Source organism: Mya arenaria, chromosome 4, assembly GCF_026914265.1.
Source record: "Mya arenaria isolate MELC-2E11 chromosome 4, ASM2691426v1".
NCBI lineage: Eukaryota > Metazoa > Mollusca > Bivalvia > Myida > Myidae > Mya > Mya arenaria.
Genome location: NC_069125.1, coordinates 10,478,240 through 10,486,031, shown reverse-complemented (window position 1 = coordinate 10,486,031; position 7,792 = coordinate 10,478,240).

The window sequence follows — 7,792 nt, the reverse complement described above, 5'->3', positions numbered from 1 at the left end:
TAGTTTACAATTTATTTAAGTTTATTTCGTATTTTTCCATTACAAAAGATTACTGGGTATGTCTACCAGGTAGAATTCATTCCTTATGCGTGATTGGCTAGTCGGTGTTATCACGTAATATTACCGAGGTTGGTGTATAGCTTAACTATGTCACCCGATTATAATAAGCCTTTGTAGCGCAGTGAGTAAGACGCTGGACTGCAATTTTGGCGACGCGGGTTCGAACCCGGTCTCCGACACAATTTTTGTTTTACATTTTGGTACTTTTTTTACAATTATGATATCAAAGCATAACACATTCTTTTAGATAATTGGCCTGAGATTCGTTACAGAAAAAAACTCTTTTGGTGCCAATCTGTGACACAGTCCCTTTAACATATATGGTAAGCTTTGGTATAGGCAGATTTCGCAATATTATCCATCAACCGGTGCATTGCGATATGAAATACCAGTGATACGTTTCGCTACGCAGAGGCAATAATATCAATAATCTGCGACATACCAAAGATGCCAGCATACCAAACCAGCAGGGACGAATAAATATATCATTTTTACACCATATTTAATGAATCTTTACAAGTTATTGAAACAGAGAGTGAAGTTGTAATGGTATACCATTGCATTGCATTTTTTGCCATGCAATTTTAATATTTGTTTTCTAAGGGTATATTGTGATACGTATTCACTATATATATTAACGCAATACGTTTATGTCAATGCTACCCATGTCTTTTAAAGTGGAACCATCCCGTGTTCGAAAAATCAATAAATGTATGATAATCGCTTAGCAAAAGCGTTCTCATCGGGTGAAGGATTACGACAACATATCATTATAACATGAATCATTGATAACATATAGTGTCATGCGTTCAGGTATTGATGGTTACATGTTTTTATCAAATAGTCGTGGAAATTTGTGTAAATAACACACTCAACCCATTCATTGTTTATACCTGCATGTTTAAGTTGCATGTTGTTTGACCACGCGCTTGATTAATTATAAAACCGTCAATATGATCTTAAACACCCTATATTTGTGTTCAGGAAAGGCAATCTGACGGGTTGATTTTAATATATTCAAGTTTACATCATAGCCTTTGATTATGATGTGTATGCAAACCAACATTTACTTTGTGAAGAATGTCTTGTGACGTCAGAATTCTAAATAAAACGTGCTGAAGTATTATTGGTTTGTATAGTTGACGAATCGTTCGATTTAAAACGTATATTGTGGCCAAGAATGTATCTTAAAAGTGATAAAAACTTCAAATAATCACGTACATCAAAACATCGTTTTATGAAAAAGAGGATATAAGAAATGAGATAAAGATATGATAGGATCTCACACAAGTGGTCCCTCGTCATAAATAACTAGATAAATATCTTGGGTATAAACTATTGAAAACTCTTCAATTTGCAATATTTTTGTATCTAAAGCATATGCAAGTGTTTATGTGTCGTAATGTGTAACAACTGATTGTACAGTGACATACCTTTAACGTAGCCGGAAAAAGTGAGAGAAGTGGCAAATTCATAGGAATTCCGCGCGGTTTCAGAGTGGCGAATGCCTTTTCAGGGTCGTATAATAGGGTTGAATTGTTTGAAAGCAATACTTACAGAAGAAATTTGTGTTCAAGTAATCGTGATAAAGTTCCAAATGAATATCTCTCCTTTGCATCGAAAAAATGCACTATTTCGATTAAAGCAATATTTGAATTGTCCGATAGCATTGGTATACACGATACTCCTTTGAGATTAGATTTTAACAAATCCCCTATGATCCACCATATTATATAAAACGCTGTTAATGCTGCTGATCGGCTACAGAGTTGAGCATCTTGTCACGTAATGTTCTCGTCAAATAACGATGTCGTAGACGAGAGGTGTACATATGGCGCGTAAATGGGAAGACCATGTATATTATGAAAGTCCTATATAATAATATTACTCACAACAGTTTGAAATATGGGTCCTGGCATGCCTCAGGTGAAGCATAAGTAACAATGCATAAGTTATGACATAAAAATGACACAAAAATCATGCTGTAGGGAATTTGGTTTAGACCATATTCGTTTCAAAGACAAAACTTTGACAATTAAATCACTATCAGAGTATATGCTCAGACTCACTTCGTGTTTAAATTAGCATATTTGTTCAGAATGTGTAACATAAAACTTACCATGGGGCCACATGTCAATATGAATGATACGCAAAAATACAACGACAACGTTATACAGCGTAATGCATTTCTTTTAAAAATAATCTTGACACGACTATCTCTTTCACAGCATAATGCATGCATACGAAGATGAACATATGTATTTTTGCCAATATATTTGCTATTTTGATCTGATTTTGTATTTTTCTAAATCTGGACTTTTTCACCATTTACAAGGCACATGCGGTAAAGATATTTCCCCACCCATCCCCCCCAAAAAAACATTAAAAAAATCACTGCTTTTACATTAATTTATCATTTCCGCATTATTATGGACATTTCAATAACCATATAAATGTTTCACATTCTGCATATCCGCAATATTTTATTATTTTCACTAACCTACTGGTCACTGATTATTTTGACCACTAGTCAATACAGCTCAACTCTGTATTTTAGAAGATTTGCTAAATAAATACTATTATTACTACTATTTCGTTAGGGATGTCCTGGAACCTTGAACATACACGTGCACAAAACTTGGCCCGTTATCAATCTTCAACAGATCCAATTATTATATATATGGGTTAAAATTCCTTTGGTCATCAAGCTATTTAAATTTTATCCTTACTAGGATGAATTGTTAGAGACTTGACTGAATACAAATATATTTAACCCGATATAAATTACAGCGACGTTTAATAATAATAATGACAAACCCTAAATAGAACGATAAACAAGTAATGTATAACCATTAGTGTAGATTTTAAATGATGAAGCTATTAATATAATGACAAGATTAAGAAAGAAAACAAGGGAAAAGTCTTTACTCAATTTACCAATTTGATCGCGTCACTCAGAAAGCATTATAAACTTTGAGGAAATGTAAGTACAGCTTTTAAAGTATGGGCCTAATTAGATGTATTGCTTTTTTAGCTCTAGTTCCAGCCATAGTAGTTGCTGTAGCAGTTGCTGGTGCTAATCCCGGAAAAACTGCTAGATATTTGTTATTGCTTAATGAAATTATTGAGATCTCAGCACAGACATTCTAAACAACTTATTTCATACACACAAACAATGGAAATGAAAAGGAGTATTGCCGAACAAAAACATAATTAAATAGTCTAAAATCATAAGATTTAGCAACAAACACATTATCTTGTGCCGCTTGAAAGACGAATAAAATATATAATCTAAATGGAGTTGGATTCTGATTATGTGTTACAAGAGATGTCGTAGGCAGCACCCTCGACTTTACGCCGCTTTGTCTTAGAAATGAATGCAATTATGATGTTATATGTGCCTGTCAAAAGCAACACTCCTTTAAAAGATAAGCAAAAAAACCGCATTGCGACGAAACAATGTTTTCAATGAGTGACAGAAGAACTTCAGCCTTTTTTATACTCAGTTTCAACTTTTTTTTCTATTCTTAGACCTTAACATTGACCACAGAGGCCCCAAATGCAGTCCAGTGAAAGTCCACCATAAACACTTCCTACAGTTTCGTCACAATATGTCAATTTTAAATAAAATATCAAGTTTTAACCGTTTTGTTTTCTATATTTAATAACAGTTACCTTGATCTTGACCCTATGGGCCCGAAACACAGTCCCATGAGAGTTCATCAACTATTCATAGTGTACCAAATTTGGTCACAATATGTCAACACTTTCTAAAGTTATTCAGCACCAACCATTTTTTTTATATATTTTAACACAGTGACCTTGACCTTAATTCTAGGGTCACAAAACGCATATCACACGAACGGTCTCAATCAACTCTAACTTAGGTTAACGTATGTTAATCCTTACAAAAGTTTTCAATAACAGTCGTTTTTAATTTAACGTAGCTGTGATTGACCTTGACCCTAGGCCCTGAACATAATCACATTGAATGGTTTCAATAAGTTATTCCTATATAATAAGTTATGTTACTATATATCAAATCTCCTTAAAATAATTCGAGTTTGACGCCGCCCTCCTGTTCGCCCGCCTGTCCGAACAAAAACGAACTTCATTTTAATAGCCAAGATTCACTTTGTGAAAACCTGGTTCCAAAATGTTAAAATATGCCTGTCAAAAGCAATCAAAACACACCAATGGTCGTTGTTTGTATTTCGGGTTAATATTGCGTTGTGTAACCTTATTGTGCGGTGGTTTACGTGTATGTAGCAAATTGACTGAAAGGCATTTGAGAAATGAGTTAAAACCCCAAGTTGCCTAAAAAACTTTTAACCAAACTTTCATGTCGATCAAGGATCATTATTTGTATTTAAAAAATAACCTCATTACACTGTGTAATATTAAGTCAATGGAATGAATGACGTTATTAATAATAATAAGAGAAAATTTTAGCTTGCCCTCAAACTTGAATCGGACACATTAAGCCTTGAAACTTTAAACTAGTTCCTAGGTCAATTAGAGGCCATGTTTTGTATTAAAGATGGTATGGTGTTATAAAACTCAATAAAGTGATAACCGTCAAGAGTTATGTGAAGTATAAAGTTAATAATATAAATGTTATTGGAGTTATAAGCAGAAATATCAACTTGCCCTTTAGCTCTAACCGGACTGAGACGCTGACGTCGACGTTTGTGCGAGAAGTATAGCTCCCCTTATTCTTCGAATAGTTGAGCTAAAATTGTAGCATAAGCTTTAGTTTAGATGCAGGAAATAATAGTGAATATTGATTTGATTATGATGTAAGCGTTTACTAAAGGAAAAATTTCAAAATATTGTTTTTTAAATAATAATAATAATAATAATAATAATAATAATAATAATAATAATAATAATAATAATAATAATAAAGAAAATATGAAAGAGAGATAAAGGACGACGCAACTGTTATGAAAAGGACCATGGAAGTAACAAAATGAAGTACCACCAGACGATGAAGCGTTTAAACACATATATTTTATAAAACGAATCATAGGAAAGGAAGAAGAAACCCAATGTTTGTAATTTCAATTGAAACAGATAAAAGGACAGTAGTACATAATATAAAACTACATGAAACCTTATACCAGGATTAATTAAAATGTGCTGAGATGGTACATACAGAATAAAAAGTGCTTGTTCAAAAGAAAAATGAACAAAAGTGATTTATTTCTGTATATCTACAGTATACAGTTTGTTGATGTTACTAACAAAGCTTCTATTCTTTTTCGTACATATTAGACTTAAGACTTACATATATTAAAACTTCCAATAATTATCTGATATCTCATTTTATGATAGTGTTTACATAAAATATTCCTTCCTGTAAAAAAAGCTAATTTGTTATAGAATAAAAGTTATGTTTACACTTGTTTTATTAAGCAATGGATTACTTGTTCCTTACATAAATAAAAATATCTATCTATCTGTATAAGAAAATTAAAAAAATAAAAATAAAGTGTAACCATGTTCCTTTTTTCTAGTCTATTCTTTTTGGAGAGGCTAGTTGCTTTTATTTGAAATGACGTAAAAAGGCATATTGAAAGGCAATAACCATGTGCCATCCAATTACCTGAGTAAAAATAAAATTCGCTCAGGGATCATAATTTCCAATTATGTTGTCTTGAACAACTATATTTGAATACAGATTGTAACAACGTTTTGCACAAACTATAACACTACGGCTATTGCAGTAACATCAATGACTGTGGCCGTGTTAAAAGAGTTAAAGAGTCAAAAGCAAAACTTTCATGAACTCGTTTCTATCCATATTTAATTATGGCTACAAAAGTAATTTCTAAAGAAATATGTTATATGGATAAGTATAATTTATGCAGAATTTTGTCAAATAATATAGTAACCTAGTTTGTATTTGTTTAGAACCATAAGGAGTGCTACTTCCGGTGTAAACAACCTGTTATTCTACCATATCTCAAACTATGTAAACAAGACTAGTTAACAACTTCTTCCCATTGCAATTTAAAACAGCTAATATGAGCTGGGTAAAGGCGTAAAATCTAACACCAAATCAAAGCCAAATAATGTCTCAGAAAAGCCTCTACAAACCCACAACGAGAAACAGATCTAAAAAAGTTACCTCCCCTGGTACTGAATCTGTAGATAAAAACAAGACATTCTTCTCGCTCATATATCGATAGCGTGAAATATTAAGTGCAGCAATAAGGTTAGCACTTGTCCAAACCCTGACATTACAATTGATATGTCTAGTGCTAATGACAATATCAGCACAAAGGCAAATGAGGCAAATAAGATCCCTAACGCAACCCCTGTCAATACCAGACATGCGTCTGCATATCATACGCCTCATAAACAGCAGCAACAACATCAGTTTATTTACACACCTCCTCAGTTGCCAGTCTACATGCAATCGCCTTAACATATCGGGTCTCAGATGCCAATTCAGGGCCCCACCCACCCTCAACAGTCCATCGTGTCTGACAAGGATATCTAGCTGAAAGTGATTTGTCTTCTGGAGGCATAAAGAGATGATTTAAAATCTATAATCAACACTGTTCTCCATGAAAAAGTACAGCCCCTTAAAAATAAGTAAAGGTCTCAGGCCAATCACTTAGAGAGTGAATAAATGCTGCTTACCAGTACAGCAAAATAAAATGTGTACTTATTAGTAACATAAAAGAGCAGCCAGGAGAGAGCACTGCCTCTTGCTGTCAAGGTGGCCAAGAAAGGTTGCCTATATTTAAATATATATATATATATATTGTTTGTATATGTTGATTAAATTATGTTTTAATCAATTGTTTGTTTTTTTCCGAATCATGCTGCGAGGAAATATTTGTATCACATGCTTACCCTTGTTTTCCGTGTAATATACCCATTACGAATATTTTCATCTTACACATGTGTAAGATAACCTATCTGACATTTCTATTTGCTAGACTAATCACTAGATATCCCTCCGCATTGTTTGTAAACAAAATGGTTTAAACGCCAACAAAACTTACCTCAATAATGAAGCTTAAGGACTTCCGGGAGACAAAAGGCTGACGAATCATAGTGTCAGAAAGCATCTTTTTAAAAACTTTCTGATAACGATGTTCCGCCAACCAGATAATGCAGATCATTAGTCACAGAAATATCCAGTCAGTCAACAAATACAGCCACATTAGTGACAAACACCACAAGAACATTTCAAACATTTCCATCTTCACCAACACAAGCAATATGCAATCAATGCCATTTGCTTGCCAGTTTAATCAACTGTCGGTTACCGAAAACACAAATACGAATTCCGCAGCACATACATCTCCTTACACATCCCATGGAGGCTAGAACATCATGTTCTATGGAAATATTCTTGGTGGAACTTTTTCAACATCAACATCCATGCAGTACAGAGTAAGGTTTCGCCGTAATCATCTGCATATTGTGATACTCCATGTACACGCAAATTTAATACAGTTCAAATCCAACATGTTTTTTTTACAATCGATGATCACCTTTTTGGAGCACTTTGAGTATCAGATAAAATTCTTTGCAACGCGTTCTACGGTATACCATTCTTACAATATCCGTTTTAAAAAGAAACCTGATGTATTTCATATTTCCATGAAAAACTAAAAAGTAAAGACCAGTAGTCGAAAGCTTTCAACATAGACCGCGTTCAATGGCACATGAAATGATATTATATTGATATCAAATGTACTAACATTAAAAG